Source organism: Lygodium microphyllum, chromosome 3 (genome assembly GCF_053477565.2).
Source record: "Lygodium microphyllum isolate KBCC chromosome 3, Lygodium_microphyllum_v1.1.10, whole genome shotgun sequence".
Lineage (NCBI taxonomy): Eukaryota > Viridiplantae > Streptophyta > Polypodiopsida > Schizaeales > Lygodiaceae > Lygodium > Lygodium microphyllum.
The window spans coordinates 137,497,548-137,519,079 of record NC_141137.1 but is presented as its reverse complement, the minus strand read 5'-3'; the positions used below and the strand labels follow the sequence as shown (position 1 = coordinate 137,519,079).

The 21,532-nt window shown below is 40.0% G+C and overlaps 1 pseudogene; it reads right to left on the bottom strand.

The window, feature by feature from the left end:
• LOC148038941 (uncharacterized) overlaps positions 1 to 12,738 on the bottom strand; it is a 69,636-nt pseudogene extending 56,898 nt beyond the window's left edge.
• Positions 12,739 to 21,532: the final 8,794 nt, after the last annotated feature.

Sequence of the window (21,532 nt, the reverse complement as noted above, 5' to 3'; positions counted from 1 at the left end):
TATATTTCATACCTTAGGGTGTTCGTCTTCTTCGAGAAGACTATTATCATAAAGATTTATTGAACTCTTGGCTTTCTCATCTGATGGAGACTTCAATCTCTCTTCATACCCTACATCATCAATATGAAGTTTCTTCTGGACCTGCAAGAACTCTTCTTCTTTAGGTAGCCCCCCCCTTTGCGTATTCTACGATCTGATTAATACATGTATGTAAGGCTATAGAGCTGTCTTGGAAATTCTCTCCCTCAACATCAAGACTTGCTAGTGGTTCTTGTTCATAACCTATAAAATTCATTTCATTTTTGCCCCAACCTGCAAGGATTGCTAAGCAATAATCTTCTCTAAGATCAAAAAGATGTTGAATATCACTTAGCAACACATATCTCTTCTTGTTGATAAGATAAGTGGGAAATGTTGGAACACATGCAAGAGGACCTTCTTCATCAACCCGTGCACTTGGCTCCATCTCCTTTTCTTCCACCGTTGTGATATTGTCACTCTTGAACAAATCTACATCAAAACCTTGGACAAGTTGATTCTCAATATCTTCTTGGAACATCTCCTCCTTCTCTTCGACCTCCTTATCCATACTTGCAATATCCTCTAGCTTTCCCTGTTGGTCTATATCTGGAGAAGAATTTTCCATGTATTGAAGATACACAGTAAATCCAACATCCTTGTGGATCAGAAGGCATTGGTATTGATACCTGTGGAAAGGGCAACATGTTTCTCTCTTTCTAAATTCCTCATCAATGAGGTTGAACCTGCCTCTAGCAAAGTTGACCTGGATGTACTAGTGGCTCCCATGACATCACTATAATAAACAAATCCATTGACTTCTAAACCTTGCATATGTCTATCATAAAATATCTGTGCTCCTTAAGTTTATCTTCAAGATCCTTCAATAACTCCTTCAAATCAAAAGGAACATTGAAAATTTCCTTGATATAGCTAAACTTGGAAGAATTTCCAGTTGTGTGTAAGAAATCAAAGAGCCTATCATTAGAAGTCTCCATTAGCTCCTCCTCATCCATTCCTTCCAGAGATAGCTTTCTCTTTGTCATCTTGACCAACAAAAGATTTATCCCTAAAAATAAAGCAGAATGGCAACAATGTCCAATAAAACAATATGGAACCATGGAAAGAGGCCCCAAAATTGCATTTTTCAAGACAAAAAATCAAAAAAGGAGAAATTTTTTAATTGACCACGGTGAAACGCAAAAACAAGGTGTTCAAGGCCAATGCCAGGTGAAGAAATCGTGTTTCACCGGACACTACTTGAAGATGAAAGTTATTTGAAGATCTCACCAGTGAAACGCGATAGTTAGCAAAATACCACTAAACAGAGACATTATTTCACGTTTCATTGGTCAAAAGATGCAAAACAAGAAGAGAAACATGAACTATGAATTAATTCTATTAAAACACAGAGATTTATGATAAAATCCTTTCTGGAAGTGCTATGCTCCTTTTAAAAGATACAAAGCACATGACATCTGTAACTTTTCAAGTGTTATTAAAAATTCTTTCTATATTAATCAAATTGATTTTGTTCAAATACTTGTAATAGAAAAATTTTGTTACCTATCAGAAATTGTTGAACTGCTCTTCAAATAGGAAGCAAGGACCTTGAAGGGAAGTCAAAACAAGATTTCGGGAGAAAGGAAGACAATATTGGAGATAATAACTTTGAAAAGCTTTTATATTGATTGTCAAACGTGTGTTGATAGTTCCAACGAAAAAGTTTGCGTAATAATGGAAAAATAAACGCGACCGCAAATTTGGACAAAATTTCCAATATTTTTGCACGCACGAAATACCTTAGAATACGTGCGCACGTGTCTCACTCAACACACCGTATCAAATTTCTCAGAAGACGTGCACACTACATTTTTTCAAGAATACGTTGCATGTGTTTTACTTAACACTTCGCCAAGTAATGCATGTACCATCAAAATCCCCCAATAAAGGGAAGCAACGACCAAATTCGTTTCATATTTTTATGGCCATGTAGCACATTTTTGTGGTCATGCAGTAGGGTCTTCGAGCATATTCTCGTGGTCATGCTGTGGTTGTGAAGAACGTATTCGAGTTTCACCAAACCTATTGACAAAATTGGTTCTAAACAGATTTTCCCAGCAAAGCGCTGTCGAAGGATTTTCAGAAGCAAAGTCGCGACCACGGAGGTCCTTGACTAATTCCAAGATAGAAGATCAATCAAGCAAGATCAGGTTATGCTGGACAACTTATCCGTTCTCTAGGCTCCCACATTTAGCATACATATCAACAAGAGCATTCCCAAGAGTAACATCTGAATCCAACCCAAAACTTAAAATTTGTTCGTGAATCCACCTTCCCAACTCTATTGCATTTACATTGTTAGATGCCTTCAGCAAGGTCAAAAAGGTGACTCTGGAAGGTTTTCGGCCTTTTTCCTGCATCCTCTGATACAATTCCAGAGCCTTCTGAGTTCTATCAAAGTTGACATTGATTGCAATAAGCGCATTCTAAGTGTAAATGTTAGGCTTTGCAACATGAAAGAAAAGTTTTTTTCTTCTTCTAGGCTTTGAGAGCCTCTTGAAAAAGAGAGTTGATGAAGTCCTTTCCAATAGTGAACCGCCCCACCACCGACATATATGTAGCACTATTTTGCACCTTACCAAACCTTCCCTTGCATCACGACTGTTCCTGTGAATTTCATGATGAGAAGAAAGAACAGGGGGAAGATGAGAAAGCCGCTACATTGGAATGGGCCAAATTTTTCCAAGAACACCCGGTCGATCTGTCTGATGGTGAAGAAGATGGAATTGTTGATGTGCAAGTTGAGGATAGTGCTAAGGACAGTGATTCAGAAGATGGCATACTCGAGGAATATGAGGTAGTAACAAGTGAAAAAGAAGCATTGAAAAGACTGGCAGGAAAAATATCAGTGTACGAAAATTTGAAATTCTCTTGGCCACCATATCTGTTTCAATCTAGCCACGAGTTTTGATGCAATTTACTGGGTCTGATCACATACTTTCATGCGAAAGCAGCTGCAGTGGAGGAAATGCATGCTCAATCAATCTCAATGGCTTCTTCAAGGTCACTGCATTTGCTTGCCTCTTCACGCATTCGCGGTCGTCATCTTCCTGTGGAATTTCTCTCAAATATTTCTGCAGGACCTCGCATCTACTTTTCCTCTTCACGCTTTTTTTCTCTTCCGCTGGTATAGAACTCCTTTTCGTCTGGTTCTTCCGCTTTTTTCTTTTTCCCTCCTTCAAAGTTGCAAAACTCCCCCCCTTCTGATTAGCGAAAAATCTTCCTCCCTTTTTGCCTTCCGTAGCTCTGCTCTTCCCAGTTTATTCTCATTACTAAAATTACCAGTGGCAGCATCTTCTCTGGACTATTCTGAGCACACATAGTTGTAGTTTGAACCACCCTCCTTAAATCCGATTCATCACATATCCTACACAATTTTGGGTCTAAGAGCTCCATAAGTCATCCTTCAGCCCCACTAGAGGAGCTGCCCATTCTACTATAGTGTGCTTCTGTCCAGATCCAAGCTTCGCAATTGGTTTCCTACCACTAACTAGTTCTAGCAATAAAATGCCAAAAATGTATACATCACAACTTTCTGAGACCTTGCCCCTTAGTGCATACTCTGGTGCAAGATAGCCCAAAGTTCCTTTCACTCTTGTTATAACATGACTTGCCCCTTGTGGAATGAGTTTTGCAAATCCAAAGTCTGCATCATGCGCCTCAAATTTGGAATCCAGGAGGACGTCGCTGGCCTTCACATCTTGATGAATGATGTGGGGAGATGCATAATGATGAAGATACGCAATGCCTTCAGTAGAGCCTATCGCAATTCGCATCCTTTTGTCCTAGTCCAGATTGTTTTCTGTAGCATATTTTCCATGAAGATGAGGCAGAAGGCTCAGATTTGGCATGAAGTCATAGATAATGAGACATTCTTGCCCTTCTAAACAATATCCCTTTAAAGATAGAAAATTCTTATGTCGAACTCGTCCTAGTACCTCCACTTCAACAGCAAACTCCATCTCTGCTTTTGAGCTCAGTACTTTCAACCGTTTTATTGCAATCTCTGAACCATTAGGAAGTTGGCCCCAGTAAACACTGCCAAAAGCAGTATCCTTTTCTAGCCCTTCTTTACTATATTACCCACGTAGAATAAAAATGCAAACATAACGACTAAGTATGTACAAAGTATCAAATCCCACACACACAACTTTTGGGTGGATTTCACACCTCGGATGCGCAGCAATACGACATCCACCCCCTCTAATCCTGTGCATCCTCTGGATGGGCCAACTATCCATGAGTATTATCATCAAGATCCACAAACAGATCAATCTCTTCATTGTGCATTTTCGGTATATCAACAAGATTATCTGTTATATCGTATGTCTCTTCTATTGGAGTTTCTTCTCTTTGCTCTTCTCTTGCGAATTCTTCCAATGCATAATCCTCATCATCTCTTTTCTTGAAAATCTTGATTCTTTTTCCTGCAATAGGCACTCTAAGCACTACCCCATCCAATTCGATCAGCTCATATGTTGCATTATCAAAGACATGTCTAACTATGTATGGTCCAAACCATCTTTTCACCATCTTTCGAAGTGCAGTATGCTAATTTTCAAGGCTGCTATCAAAGACTAATACCCAGTCTCCCTCTTCTATTGCTCTAGGCCGCAAGCGATGCCTGATGTCAAACCTGTCCTTATTTATTAGTCTAGCAACCTTCAACCTGTCAATAGCTAGCTAAATATCCTCTGGTCTTCTCTCCAACTGTCGAATCCGAAGAGCTAAGAGCTCCTCTCTCGTCAAATCCTCCTGCCAAGGTAAAACAGACCAAGTCAAAGCACAAGTCTCAGTCCGCATAACCGGTTTCTGACCATACATCAACTCTGTGGGCATATATCTTGTGGTAACATTGTGAGTCATACAATCAGCCCACAAAGCAAATGGTAGAAGTCTCGGCCATTCTCCAATCCATCCTCTGCATGCTTTGGCTAATGCTTTCACTATCGGCGGATGCCCTCTTTCACTCTTCCCATTTCCCTTTGGATTGTATGCTGTGGTTAGAGCCAACTTGATTCCAAGTTGAGAGAAAAACTCCCTAGCTTCATTTGCATCCAATTCACCACGATCCGCAGTGATCTTACCCACACAGCCATACCTGCAGAAAATCTCTTCGAATAAGAACTTACACATTGTACTAGTGGTCTTCATTCTCAAAGGTCTGCTCTCAACATGATTGGTAAGATACTCTCTAGCCAAAACAATATACCTCATCTGCCATAGACCCATAGGCATAGTAACCAAGTCAACTACCCACTTATAATGAATGCATAGCGGATAGGTCGGATGAAGCTCATCTCGATGACGCACTACCGAATACATCTGGCAATCTCTGCAAGTCTCTACAAAGTGAGAAACATCTCTATACATGCCTTTCCACCAATATTTCTCCTTGATTTTCTCATAAGTAGCCCACACTCCTCTATGACCAGCCCAAGGACTCTCATGAAACTCCCTCATCACGTGTAACTGTGTCTCTCTATCACAGACAACCCGCAAAGGTAATCCACCTCTTTTCTTCGTATGCTTCCAAAGAAACCCGTCCTTGAGAAAATAACCATAGGCTTTTCTTCTAATCTTCTTGAACTCTTTATCTGTCCATTCATCTCTTTTACTTAGTGTACTAAGGTACTTGCCAATCTGCAACCAATCTCCAACATAGAGTTCTTCTATGAAAGCCACAATATCATAGACATGGTAAACATGATCAACCATAGCGGCTGAAATTTTTGCATCATCTTCTTCTGCAAGTAGTGTCTCCTCATCATCTTATCTGGCTCTAGACATCATATCTGCCACCACTAGATTATCCTTCCCTGCTATGTGTTTAAATTCTGGATTTAATGACTTGATGTATGCAATCCATCTCAGCATAGCTATATCCGGAGTAGAGCAACTCGTAATCATACCTATCAATGGCAAGCAATCTGTCTCTACCACAATTGAAGCTCCAATAAAGTACTCCTTGTCACATTTGAGAGCCGGTAACTCCCTCTTGATTTGCGGATATCTCCTCTGTCTCTCGTTTAGGACTTTCGCCCCAAACTGAATAGCATACCTATTTCCATCTGCATCGTCTTGACCCATAGCCCAACCTATGCCAATTGGACTAGTGTCAACTATCAATACAATAGGTCTTCCGCAATTATAATTCGCTTTCCTAAGAGTAGGAGCAATTTGCAATAACTTCTTCAATTTCCTCATGGCTCTAGTGTGGCTCTCATCCCAATAGAATTTCTTCCCCTTTCGAAGCAACTGATATAAACAATCTGCTATGTGTGCAAAATGGGGTATCCAAATCATGTAAAACACACAAGCTCCAATGAATCTCCATACCTCTGAAGTGGTAGAACAATACTCCGTCATCTTGCCTATAGCATCCACCTTCTCAGGTGAGGGTTTCCTGCCATAATATCCACACATATGTCCAACAATGACAACCTCATTTACTCCAAAAATAGATTTTTGCCCTGATAGTGTCAAGTTCACTTCTTCTAACCTGGCCAAAATCTTCTCACAAGCTGAAATATGATCAGCCACAAAGTATCTGCATCCCTGCTCATTTAAACTCTCATTCTTCTCTTCTTCTGCACACCCCTTAATGGGCACATTATCCAAGAAAGGCATGGTAAGCTGAGGTATGTAATCACGAAGGACCTTATGCATGGCATTCATCATATGCGCAACAAAATTAGTGGCACCTTGAGGCAAGGTACACATCCTCACAAGCCCAATAGGAGTTCTCATAGTGGTTATGTCCCTGTTTTCCAAAGCTAGCTGAAACTGATCATATCCCGAATACAAATCACCTAAAGAATAGATGGCACGTCTAGCAAATGCTTCTGCAAACTCATCCACAACTGGACTTATACCAACATTCCTAATAGTAACTCTGTTTACTGGCTGCATGTCCTGTATAAATCGGAGAGTACCATTCTTCTTTGGAACCGTAAACCACCTATTTGAATATGGTGCAGATGAAGGCTCTAGGATTCCCATCTTGATTTTCTCATTCAACAAGTCAATCAGCTTTGGCAGGTGTGCCTTAGGCACTGGAATAGGTCGGAGGTTCCATGGAATATGAGGAATAGTAAAGATCACCATAGGAGCAACAATATCTGGATTCACACATCCAATCTCATGCGGGAAAAAAGCAAACCCCCTTCCATGTCGCTCAAGCATCTCCTGAAAGCATTGCTTCTCTGTGGGTAGCAAGAAATCACCATTTCCAATTTTCAATTGAGCAAGAGTCTCTGCTAAAAATTTATGGCCTATATGCTTTGGATTCCTCAAAATTAGCTATTTGGCAGGCCTCTCTATTTGCTGATCACTGTCAGGTGGAAGCGGTACAGCTACCGGCTTCACCTTCTTATCCACAGTTTTGTATTTCGTGTCAACCCTTGCTTCATTATGATCCTTTGCATTACTCAAATCTTGCTATAAATTAGCAATTCTGCACTCTAGTGGGGCTGAATATCCTTAGCCCTGTGCTCTATGGACTGCATAGGAACATCCCTAAACTCTGGATGTTGAAATATTTCAGCAGTAAACTCTGTTGGCTGAAAGTTTTCAGCCCTCTATGTCTTTGTAAGCTGATCATAATCAACCGGAAATTCTGTTTGCTGAATTTCTTCAGCACTCAATACTTTTTGCTGAGTCACCTCAGCCTCTAACTCTATCTGTGACACAAAATCTGCAATTTCATGAAACATGTCCAGGGATTGCACTGATACATTACTGTGACAACTCTGCATATCAGTTTTCAGCATTTTTTCCATCTCTATCATCGTATCTGCATAAATCATACTATCATATATCCCATCTATATGTTCATCATCATCTAAAATACTTGCATTTTTAAAAATTTTCTCCTTCCTGCATATGTACTGCTTGGCAGCTCTAGGCAACTTAGAAGTCTTCTGATAGCTCATCGAACTGTTTGCTAAAATCCCAACAAAACTAGAGGAGAAAACACTGCTACCAGGAGGCGAGAACTCCAATCTCCTCTACTCGGTATCACCGTCGTCTCGCGAAATGGTGGTACCTAATGAAAACCCGAATCCCTCACAGTGGGCAAAGGTGCATCTCTAAGAGTATCTCTATTTTAAACATGTTTCACACACACACACTCATAAACTAAACTGTTCTCATTCCATCTTTACTGCGAATCCGTGCATAAGCAGATCCATCATCCATTACCTTTTTTTCCATGCGCATCTCTGTGATGAGTGGCTGTCCAAGAATTATGGGATAAGAGCATGAATCGTGCACAAAGAAATGAAAATCCTCCTCTACATCTCCAATAGAAACCTTGACAATAGGATAGGCAGCATACAAATCACCTGCAGTGTTGTTGGCGGCTCTCATATGCCACCCATGCTCTACATCCATAGGCCATCTGTTACTTTCATAAACTCCACGAACTATGAGATTAATCTCTGAACCATGATCCACCAAAGCAACACAAGGCACCTGTTTCTCTCCAATTTTTACCATCGTCTCTGTAGTTGCCCTAGCCCAATGACTCCGCGAAAAGTGGCTACGCGGTATCAAGACAGGCTCATGAGTTTCAACATAATGCATAGGCTGAACCCTCTTCTCTATCTGCGGAAAAACAGAAGCATTCTCAACCATAACCTCATCCTCATCCTCATCCAACTCCCCAATCAAAACTCCCTGTGTATCAGTAGTAGGCAATGCATGTCTTTTCCTCTACAGGACCTCTTGAAAGTGATCTTGAAACTCTCTTTTCGAGATGCCCAAAACCTCAGAAATAGTAAAAGTCACCTCACTGCCAAGTATCTTGTCATTAAAGATTTTCTTCATGTCCGTAGATGTCTCAATATCAGACATCAATCTAAACCCTGGCTGCTTTCTCTCTCTAGGCTCCTGCCTCTTTTCTTTCTTTTGAACATCTTCCATCTGTCGTTCTGGCCTTGGTCTCAAAGACGGTCCTGCAGTAGGTGGAGTAACAAACTCACCTCCTCTAGTCTTTTTAGCTGCACTTGGATTTTCTTCATCCCTCTTACGCTTCTCCTCAACAAGTACATCTGCTCCCTGAGACTTAGCCAAGTAGGCATAAATAGTCTACCTGTCAACAGGCGAATCCCAACGTGTCTTAGATCTGATGCTAGAGCCTGCACTAGTCAAAACAATTTGCTGAATTTTTCCCTTGTTTGCCGTCTCCATAGCATAAGTCCATAATGCTGACTAATTCTCTGATCCTTTCTCAATCTGGACTCCATATGCAGAAGCATCTCCTCTAGCTGCCACATAAGAAGTACGCGCAGCCATGCCATCCACTAACTTCTTCATTCCGCCTTTCCCAAATTTGGTAGCAAGCGGAGCTCCTGTTTCAGTCAACCAAATCTTACCATCTTGTCCCCAAAATACCAAATTCTTCCTCCTTGCATCCTGAAAAGATTCACAATCCCTGCAATGCTGATGGTCCGTACTATCACACCAAATACATCTTCGATCTCTCCTAGGTGCACTAGGAGAACTCCTAGGTCCAGTAGGAGCACTAGAAGAAATAGTAGGTGCAGTCGAAGCAAACTGCTCTTTCAAATTTTCCACCAATTCTGCTTTAATTGACTCTAGTGTCAAATCCATTATGCCTTTGATTATATCATCAAGAGAGGAAGGCACCGATGGAGTGGATGGTTTTGGAGCAGAAGGAGCCGGCATCGGTCTTGGAACAGGAGGAACAGGAGGAGTAGAAATAGTAGGCACTGGCATAGGCCAAGAAACTGGCTGAGGAAGAGAAAAAATAACAGGGATAGAAGCACGCATAGGAGCAGAAGACGGCGTCGGTGTCATAGATCCATTCTGTAGGCGGGTCTTCCATATCCTCCTCTTGGTCAAAGTCGAGACTGCATCTTGGGCATCTTGCCAATCCGTTTTAAGACCCATAGGCTTCGTGCGATCCTCAAGAAGCTCTCCCAATTCTTCCTGAAGAGCAGGATCTGCAGCTTACAAGAAAAGCTCAGCTTTCTCAACATCTAATGCTCTTTGTTCAATGGCATCAAGCTGACTATACCTCTCTTCAAATTCTCGTATCAACTCTGAAGCAGCTAGACGTTTGTTTGACATGTAGACCCACTCTCAGAATGACCGCCGTGTAGCCATCCCAAAGTCCTCAAGGAAATACTCTTCTTTCAGGGCCTTCTTAAAATCTTGCCAATGCGAATGTTGAATAAAAAGATAAGTCACTTTTGCTCTCAAGGCGGGTGTGACAAGACAAAGGAAATACTTACTCATAAGTCCAGCTGGTACTCCAAAAAACCCCATCTTGATCTCATATGTCTTGAAATATGCTGAAACATTACGGCCATCCAATAGCTTTTTCTCATTCTCAACTGCTTCAATCGCCTTAGTCGCACTGATTGCATTCTCTTGCTCCGAATATAGTTGCCTTTGCTGAGACAAATGTTGTTGATGAAATTGTTGATGCTGCTGCATATACAATTGTGTCTGCTAATTTTGAAGCTGCATTTACATAGACATATTCTGCAAAATTTGCTTTAGATCATCCGTTGAAGTACTTGAAACAGTAGTCAATGATGGAGCTGTAGTAGAGGATGAAGTAGGAATTGTAGAAGAGGCTGAAATGGATGCTGAAGTATCTCCCATCCTGAAATTTATGCGACGCTTTCACATCGGGTTCACCAAAGCCATCGAAGGATTTTCAGAAGCAAAGTCGCGACCATAGAGGTCCTTCACTAATTCCAGGATAGAAGATCAATCAAGCAAGATTAGGTTATGCTGGACAACTTATCCGTTCTCTAGGCTCCCACATTTAGCATACATATCAACAAGAGCATTCCCAAGAGTAACATCTGAATCCAACCCAAAACTTACAATTTGTTCATGAATCCACCTTCCCAACTCTATTGCATTTACATTGTTAGATGCCTTTAGCAAGATCAAAAAAGTGACTCTGGAAGGTTTTCGGCCTTTTTCCTGCATCCTCTGATACAATTCCAGAGCCTTCTGAGTTCTATCAAAGTTGACATTGATTGCAATAAGCGCATTCCAAGTGTAAATGCTAGGCTTTGCAACATGAAAGAAAAGTTTTCTTCTTCTTCTTCTAGGCTTTGAGAGCCTCTTGAAAAAGAGAGTTGATGAAGTCCTTTCCAATAGTGAACCGCCCCACCACCGACATATATGTAGCACTATTTTGCACCTTACCAAACCTTCCCTTGCATCACGACTGTTCCTGTGAATTTCGTGACGAGAAGAAAGAATAAGGGGAAGATGAGGAAGCCGCTACATTGGAATGGGCCAAAATTTTCTAAGAACACCCGGTCGATCTGTCTGATGGTGAAGAAGACGGAATTGTTGATGCGCAAGTTGAGGATAGTGCTGAGGACAGTGATTCAGAAGATGGCATACTTGAGGATTATGAGGTAGTAACAAGTGAAAAAGAGGCACCGAAAAGACTGGCAAGAAAAATATCAGTGTACGAAAATTTGAAATTCTCTTGGCCACCATATCTGTTTCAATCCAGCCACGAGTTTTGATGCAATTTACTGGGTCTGATCACATACTTTCATGCGAAAGCAACTGTAGTGGAGGAAATGCATGCTCAATCAATCTCAATGGCTTCTTCAAGGTCACTGCATTTGCTTGCCTCTTCATGCATTCGCGGTCGTCAGCTTCCTGTGGCATTTCTGTCAAATATTTCTGCTAGACCTCGCATCTGCTTTTCCTCTTCACACTTTTTTTCTCTTCCGCTGATATAGAACTCCTTTTCGTCTGGTTCTTGCGCCTTTTTCTTTTTCCCTCCTTCAAAGTTGCAAAACTCCCCCCCTTCTGATTAGCGAAAAATCTTCCTCCCTTTTTGCCTTCCGTAGCTCTGCTCTTCCCAGTTTATTCTCATTACTAAAATTACCAGTGGCAGCATCTTCTCTGGACTATTCTGAGCACACATAGTTGTAGTTTGAACCACCCTCCTTAAATCCGATTCATCACATATCCTACACAATTTTGGGTCTAAGAGCTCCATAAGTCATCCTTTAGCCCCACTAGAGGAGCTACCCATTCTACTATAGTGTGCTTCTGTCCAGATTCAAGCTTCGCAATTGGTTTCCTACCACTAACTAGTTCTAGCAATAAAATGCCAAAAATGTATACATCACAACTTTCTGAGACCTTGCCCCTTAGTGCATACTCTGGTGCAAGATAGCCCAAAGTTCCTTTCACTCTTGTTGTAACATGACTTGCCCCTTCTGGAATGAGTTTTGCAAATCCAAAGTCTGCAACGTGCGCCTCAAATTTGGAATCTAGGAGGACATCGCTGGCCTTCACATCTTGATGAATGATGTGGGGAGATGCATAATGATGAAGATACACAATGCCTTCAGTAGAGCCTATCGCAATTCGCATCCTTTTGTCCCAATCCAGATTGCCTTCTGTAGCAAATTGTCCATGAAGATGAGGCAAAAGGCTCAGATTTGGCATGAAGTCATAGATAATGAGACGTTCTTGCCCTTCTGCACAATATCCCTTTAAAGATAGTAAATTCTTATGTCAAACTCGTCTCAGTACCTCCACTTCAACAGCAAACTCCATCTCTGCTTTTGAGCTTAGTACTTTCAACCATTTTACTGCAATCTCTGAACCATTAGGAAGTTGGCCCTGGTAAACACTGCCAAAACCAGTATCATTTTCTAGCCCTTCTTTACTATATTACCCACGTAGAATAAAAATGCAAACATAACGACTAAGTATGTACAAAGTATCAAATCCCACACACACAACTTTTGGGTGGATTTCACACCTCAGATGCGCAGCAATACGACAGCGCCAAAGAAGGTATTCGTCCTTCTCAATGCCTAGGCATCCATTCAATGCATTTTTTTGATACATTTCCTTAATTTTTTATATTATTATGAGCTTATAAGCACTATAAAGGATTTTTTTCCATAGTGTGAGCATTCCTTAATGTTGTGGAGATTTTAGGTAATGGTAATGTTGTGGAGATTTTAGGTAATGTTGTGGAGATTTTAGGCAATCCTTCAAACTTTTTCCTTAATGTTGTGGATATTTTAGGTAATTTTAACATCATTCCTTACATCAACATTTTGTTTTTCTTCATTTTATTGATTTCTTTGCTATTTATGTGTTGTCCGGTGAAAGCGAAAACAACATGCTACAAGGATTCCTCTTGTCTGAAACTTGTGTTTCACTGGACACACTGGACAAGAAGTCCAGTGAAACGTGAAAACAACATGCTGCAAGGAGGCCTCTTGCCTAAAACTCGTGTTTCACTGGACACACTGGACACACTGGAAAAGAAGTCCGGTGAAACATGAAAACAACATGCTGCAAGGAGGCTTCTTGTCTGAAACTCGCGTTTCACTAAACGTACTGGATAAGAAGTAACATGTCTTTTTTTGGCTGATGGCTAGGACTAAAGCAACAGAAAGAAAGGAGAAGATTGATCCTAGGGGTTTAACATCAAAGATGCATGAATCTTCAAAACCTCCAAAGATCTCTAGAAAGTCAAAGACAAAGAGAAAGTTTTCTCAAAATGTCAGGTGCCTAAGGGAGATTAGGAAGGCAATAAAGGCTCTTGAGAATGCAATTCCAAAGTTGTCTTTTCAGAGGCTTGTTAGGGAGATTTGTGACAAATATAGTTTGGATAGTTTCAGATGGACAAGAACATCCCTTAATTGTATACAAGAAGCCACGATGATTTTTTAGTTGAGTTTTTTCAAGATGCCTATATTTGTGCTGCTCACGCTCATAGGCTCACACTCATGGACAAGGACATGGTAATTCTTAGGAGGCTAAGATATAGATTTTCAAAGGTCCTTGAGCCAATTCCCCTCACTGATGAGAAGACATTTAATATCCTTAATGTGCCCCCAGCTAAGAGAAAGAAAGATGATTCTGGTCCCAAGGTTGAGGATGTCACCCATGAGAGGGATACAAGGCAATATGAAAAAGAGGAGAAACCTAAAGAGGAACATGCAGATAAATGGAGAGAGTATAGGAGGCAAAGGGCTGAAGAAAGGGAAGTAGAGCAACTAGAGTCCTTTGAAAATGAGTTGTCCACCCTTCTTGAAGCAGCTAATCCAAAAGGATTCAATGTGTTTTGTTTCTTACCTGGTGACTTAGGTAAAAGAACTAAGATTATCTCCTTTGATGCTACATGTGTTTAGATTCTTAAGGATAAAAGAAGAGAAATAAATGACAATATTATTCTTGTTGGCCTAAGGTATATCCATCCATAATTACTTCTACTTTTTGATATTTTGTTAACAATAAGATTTTTCTTGTTTATACTCACTATTTCTATGCCTTTTCTAGGTGTGTAATGCATAAGTTTCCTTTGAATATGCAACAAAAAATTGAGGTTCTTGATCCATCTATCTCATTCTTTATGAGGAACGAGCTTGATACAAGTTTTGTTGAGCAGTGGTTCAATCTGATTGACTTTGATACTTTTGAGCTCCTTATAATTCTATATAATGAAAAGTAAGTGATTCAATATTCTATTAGAGCTTTTGAGATTTAATCCTACTAATTTGTTGAGATATGATTGCTTTTAGTTCTCATTGGAGCTTGATTGCAATAGACAGTGTGGATAAGCAATGTTTTTTAATCAACTCTATGAAAGGAAGATGTGGAAATGCTAAATTGTAAGTTATATTATCCAAGGGCTCCTTGATATTTGAATTCGTTTTTTGTAAAGTACTCTAAATTTCAATATATTTTATATATAGATGTGCAAAAAGATTAATTGAAGAGCTAGAGAAAAGACCCCCTTTGCCGTCTGATTTGCTTGCAACAATGCAATACAGACAAGTTACGGTAAGTTATTGATTAAAATAATTGAAACATAAGTTTATTCAATGAACAACCATTCGTCCTCTTTATAGTTTTACTTTGTGTTGGTGGTTGCAGTGTCCTCATCAGGATGATAGCCATTCTTGTGGTTGGAGGGTGATTGCAAATGCTAGAAGAATGGTTAACTTTGTTTATCTTAATGATGATAAATATGTAAAGGTAATATGAAAGATGCTAAAATTTAAGATAGATATTAATTGCAAATAGTCCATTGATGATAAAAATATAGTCTATTGTAAGAACAATAATGAACTAAAACTCTTTTTTCTATAAATGTGTGACAGTTTTCGAAGGATTGCTATGCATCTAAGCATGTTTGGTATGTTAGAGCAAAGCTCTTGAAGTATATAATGGTCAATTGTATACAACCAACAATAGAGATTGGTGGGGATTTGCACCATGAAGGAGATGCGGTGCCTATAACCACGGAAGGTGAAGCCACAACTTCAACACCTTTACCCACACCTTCTATACCCAAGACATCAAAGAAAGGCAAAATGACTCCTAGAAAGGATAGTTCTCCAAAAAAGAAATAGCTTTGCCATATCGCCTTGTAAGCCTTCATATATAGAAATTTGCCCTTTAGCCCTTGTATATCTCATAGAGATGGCAGATAGACATCTACTACAAAATTTATACATATATTTTATATTGATAGTAAAGATATCTTTTCTTGAATGTCCTTGTAGTGTATATTATTTTCTCTCCTTTTTGATATCTCCAAAAAATAAATTACAAATGTTTGTTAGTTAGAAAGTGAGATCTTGATATACATCTAAGTAGATATAATATGATGTGAAAACTTACTCATTTCTTGTCAAGTTGGAATACAAAGGAGCATGGTAGTTCAATGTCTTCATTTTGTAAATCCATCCTCACTTGATGTAGCGTACATGATTTTCTGATATTTAAGATTGCAATAATATCCTCGTTGAACCAAATATCAATATCCACTATAGGATCTTTGCTGAAATCATTAAGATTATGGTCTAAAGCAACTAGACTAATACCAAAAAAATGCCATCGACTATAGTAAAAGCTAAGGATAAAATTTTGAGTAGCAATCATATATTTACAAGCTATAGAGTCTTGATCTATCTTATATATAATTTTTCCTTTTGTCCTTGTATCCCATCCTTCATCAATAAATTGTATGATATGATCATATGTTAGTCTCTTCACTGAAAGCATGGTTTTTATTATTCTTATCTCCATATTAGAGAAGAAATCAATAAATATATTAATAAGCATAAACAAAGTAACTTTGCTTAGCCTACTTGAGATATTAGATTTTAGTACTTTCTAGATCTTAGAAAATATCTTACATCTATAGCCCTCATTAGTAGCTGGACTTGGCAAAGGCCACTCAAAGCTTGAAAAATCTGGCAAAGGAAGGAGGTTTATTGATCCCCATTGGTAACGCCACATAGGAATAACATACGAATGGTCATAAAAGAATATTCCATTCTCTGCAAGCTCTGTCTTCTTTCTGCCTCTATACATTTCTTCTCCAATTGAACCATGTATAACATCAATAACATCAATAATAGACTCCATTGGTTGCCATTCCTCAAGATTAGAGGGATAGACATCTACAAGGTAAACAAATATTATAATGGAAAAACCTAAACCATGTTTAAGAAAGGAAAAATTTTAAGAATCAAATTCTTACAATTTGGTCTATGCATTGGAAGCTTTGAAGATCCACGTTTCAAACACAGCTCTCTATGCATGAACACATGTTGCACTAGTACCTCTTTGATGCTATTCTTATTTGCTCCAAGCTTAAAATCTCGAATTCTTCCCTTTCAAGCAGAGATAAACGAGCCCTCATGTCTTTGCCTTTTTCCACGTTTTGCTTGTTGCATGGTGATCCAACTACATTTGCTAATGATAGTAGGAATCCATCTTCTATCAGTTTGGAATGAGTTAAACACTCATATGGATGTGATTTGGGAGCTTGGATGCCTTGTTGAAGGTTGAATTTCTGTATCCATGGTAGAAGAGAGAGAGACATGCACAGAGAGAGAGAGAGAGAGAGAGAGAGAGAGAGAGAGAGAGAGAGAGAGAGAGAGAGAGAGAGAGAGAGAGAGAGAGAGAGAGAGAGAGGACTAGGATACCATAACTGAGGGAAAAATAATAGAGGAATAAAAGAAAGGAGGGAAAAAACTGAGCGCCATGCTTTTCACTAATTTGAATTTTGATTACATCAGTCATTATCATTAATCTAGAAACATCATTAAATAAAAGTAGTGGAGACTCTATGCCATTAATGCAAAAGATGTCATAATCACGAATATAAGAGACTAAAAATAGATAATAAAAATACAAATTTGTAATATTATTATATTTATATGTTTTTGTAAAATTATTTTTTATTTTAAAAAAAATAGAAGTTCCGTTATGGAGGCTTTGCTCTTATTGGTCTAGAGCACTCTCTCTCCACATCCTAAAAGGCATTTTCGAGACCTCAAAACTCCCCTAATGCTTTGGTCTCACCCCTTCCCATCTCTCTTTTCTCTCTCTATCTCTCTATTTCTCTTCTCTCTTTCCACTTCTCTTCTCTCCCTTCTCTCTCTCTCTCTCTCTTCGCACATACACACACACACACACACACACACATTGGAAGCAATATCGTAGTATTGTTTTCATTTCATAATGTAAGAGGTTGTTGCCTTTTATAGGTTTCGGAGGGGGGGGGGACAAATAGTAGCCCACTTGGGTGTCATCACTCCCTCGTACTTGTTATTGCTTTGATATCTGTGTGGCCATAGGGGGTGATTTGTTTGATCAAAAGGTTAACATTCAAGCTGATGGTGTTGTGTAGAAGCATTAACAAGGGTACGTGAAGAGACGATGTATAATGACGGCCAATTCATCATAGATAAGCTTTTATTTTAAGTTTTGAAAGTTAAATTTATTTCCTATAAAGGTTGCTTACTAAGGTTTTAACTTTAGCCCTTGTTCATGTATAGGGAAAATGAAATATCAATCGTGAGAGTCTTTATTCACTTGTGAGGTTGGTAGGAGAAGTAAATTCCAATGTGATTGGAAGTCTGGGACTCCAAGTGAGAAGTAGTGCTTGTGTGCAATGTTTTTTTTTTCAAAACCTCCAGCCATTGAGACATTGCATCCTCTTCCCCTTGGAGGACTTGAGATGTCCTCATCTTGAATGAAATTGGGGATATTGTTCACCTAATACATTTTCATCAATCCAAGTGGCATCCTCTTTGGGATAGTCCTTCCATTAGATGAGACATTCTTTAAGGATTCTACTTCATTAGATTCTCTCTTTTACTTTAAGTACCCTATCAGGTTGGAGAATCAAGGACTCCTTGGCTTGACATTATAACTTGTTGGTCATGAAGAACATGATCAAGGTTTGCTACATAATCTTTTAATAAGCTAACATGAAATACATTATGAACCTTCTAGTGTTTAGGGAGTTGTAGCTTATATGCATTTGGACCTAGATACTTGAGAATGTTGTAGGGTTCACAATATCTAGGACTTAGTTTCTTGCATTCTCCCAATGATGAGGAATGGATAGATGTCGACAAAAACCATATCTTCTTTCTTGAAGATCTGTTCATGTCTCCCTAGATCAATGTATTCCTTTTTGTGATCCTTGGCATCTTGAATGTCTTACTTGATATCTGTAACGTGTCCACTAGAATCATCCAGGACACGTCTTAGCAGTCCATCGGAAAGGATGTCTAGAAAACTCCACCCGGCACTCCTACGGAATGTTACGGGTTTCGCAATCTAGGTCTTTCCGTGTCTGCCACGTAGCGGAAGTATCCTGGCCGTTCCCACTTAGGATCGACCGGAATTTGGGTTTTCCTGTTTGGTCATTAACTAGCAGCAACTAGCGTCAGACCCGAGCGAACTACTTTACGCAGAAACGCCAGGTCCGAAGCGGATTCACGCTGCACTTGGTTCAAGGAGAATGGGAAACGAGAGGGATGCAAGGCTCAACCTCTCTGCCATAAGGCATAGTCCCATTCCGTTCCCCTAAAACAGCGTAAATTGGGTAAGATGTACCTCTAGGTCATCGTTCTCGTTATTTGTTTTGATGATGATGATCATCCTGTTGTTTTTCAAGATTTTTGAGAAAAGTTCCCGGCTAACCGGGACCACCCATCCATAGGACGGACCCATGGTCCATCCTCCGCACTTTCCTCGGTTTGTTTTAGTTATGTAATTACCTAACACATTAATTTGACATATAACAAACAGCTCCCTTGATTAATCCCGTTAAGCACTGGTTCCTTCACGTAATCTTATCACGTGACATAGAAAAACAGTATCAAACAACTTCTTTTTTATCATATCATCATTTATCTTTGAAATACAAGGAGTTCCGCCCGTAGGCTTGTCTATAATCCGCCCGAAGGCTTATCCAGTAATCCGTTAGGGATCACTATTCCAAGCTTCTGCCTGTAGACTAGTATGCGGGCCTCGAGATCCAATCCCGAGTCACGTTAGCCTCTTGTGCAGGACCCGGAAGGCGAGGGATTTACGGCCAGAGCCCCCCCTGGCACCCAAGCGTCCTCCTGCTCCAAGTAGAGCTCAACGGAAAGACCTCTCGCGGCGGGTTCGGTCCACGTTTCCGGCGCGGTCAACAACCCCCTTGGTTAGGGTCAGGCAGGCAGTTGGGGGTAACTGAAGCTGCCCCTCCCTTCAGGCCTTCAACCTGAAGCATTTATATATCTTTTCATCCTTTAGTTCATTGAACAAACAATGCAAACAGTGCTTTCTAAACTGTTACAAGCACAATCAATTCCAGTGGTCGTTTAGTTGGCAAACTGTTAAGGAGTGACTCCTTCTCTTCGAATGCATCCCGCATTCGATCCAGAATCAATTGCAACTTGGCAAGATTCCTATCGTCCTTAGGTTAGGGTCATACCCTGTTAACCCAACTTAACCAATACCTTAGGTTCTACTTATAGTAAATCCCGGCGGCCATGTCGCTTTAATTTATTGATTAATCATTTGCGTTCGAGCAACTACCTAACTTCCCTTAACTTGGCAAATTTTCCCTAATGATGGCGATGTAACAGGATGACTAACCATCCCCTTGCAAGTTAAACTTGCGCAAGAACCTGCCAACCTCATTCCAAGGATTGGCGAAACTTTCTTGTGATCGAACCACAAGGCTATGCGACGTTGCAACTTGTTGCACAAGTGTCGCCTCCACTCCAAGAGATCATTTCACTTTTGAATGGTGTTTTTTGGTCAAGAATTATGATTAGACTCGAAGTAGGGTTTAGGGCGTCTTCTCACTCACCCAATCCTAATTGCACTAGACCGACAACGTTCGGTCCTAGGGATTCCAACTCAAACCAAGTTCTAGCACTAGGTCGAATGGTCCTTAGGGTAGAAACCCTAGATCATTATTTGCGTGCGTGTCCCATTGGCTCAATTTCTCCGGGAAGGTGGGTAGGACCTTTGGGTTTGAGGACTTCGACTTGGTGTCCAATTACGTTACTTGGCCACATCTCTAACGTGCCAAGCCCTAGCTAGTACTTGAGGTTTTTATTGAATCGGCTAGCTATGCCTATACGAAACCCTAGCAGTCGTGATACTACAAATGACTTGGGTAAATTGACCTACTTGTCTTTGACAAGGACAATTCTTTCCTAGAGATGATATACTTTATCTAAAGTAGGAAAATAGTTGCAAAATGCTACAATACATGTAAACCTGTAATACATTACTTTCACATGCCATAAGATCCGCAGTAGTCCTATCCCTTCCTTTTAGTTAAAGTCAAAAGGCAAGATAATTTGAAGAGTAATCTACATAGGGCTTACTAGGATTTAGGTCAAGGGATAACACCTACAACCTTGTGTCTAAGTATTTGCATTTCATGCTTTTATAAGCCATGCAATCATTCCTAAATGTTACATGATGAAATGAAATTTGTGAAAGTAAAAGTGCGACCCTTAGATACAACAACATCGTGAGTGAAGTTCATGCAATACTAAGGCAAGAGTCGATTTAATCTATTTGCAAGCATCATTTTCCATGCAACTTATAAGATCGGGGTTCTTTATCGTGCCGTGAAATAGAAGTTAATAAATCCCTCACGCGAATCATAATGAAGGGAGTTATTGACTAAATGCAAAATACTCCTTTCCTACATGATCAATGCACTTTAACAATTTCCCCTTTTACCCTAGGCCATATGTGGCTTTCACTTTGAAAATGCACGACAAGACAGTTTGCAACTAAGTTCATAGGGAGAATAAGTGCTTTTCATTCATAACTTTGTAGATGCATGATATGCACGGATCCTTTATCTATAATTATCGAATGTACTATTATCACTACCCATGAATTAATGATAACGTAGTATGAATTTCCCTATGGAGTTAAGCGTATTTAAAACATCTCTTCATGTGGAAATATATTTACGGAACCTGGATTTGTGGATCCGCGATGATATCCACGTGTAAGTCCGGGGAAGAACCTCCCGCAGGTGCGCCTTGCGTCTTCTTGGGAGCCATCGTTAGCGTGCCTACGGACTTCCGGTTTGCCTTTACCCTTACTCGTTCGGTGAGTCTTCTCCAACTGTTGCGAGCGCTTC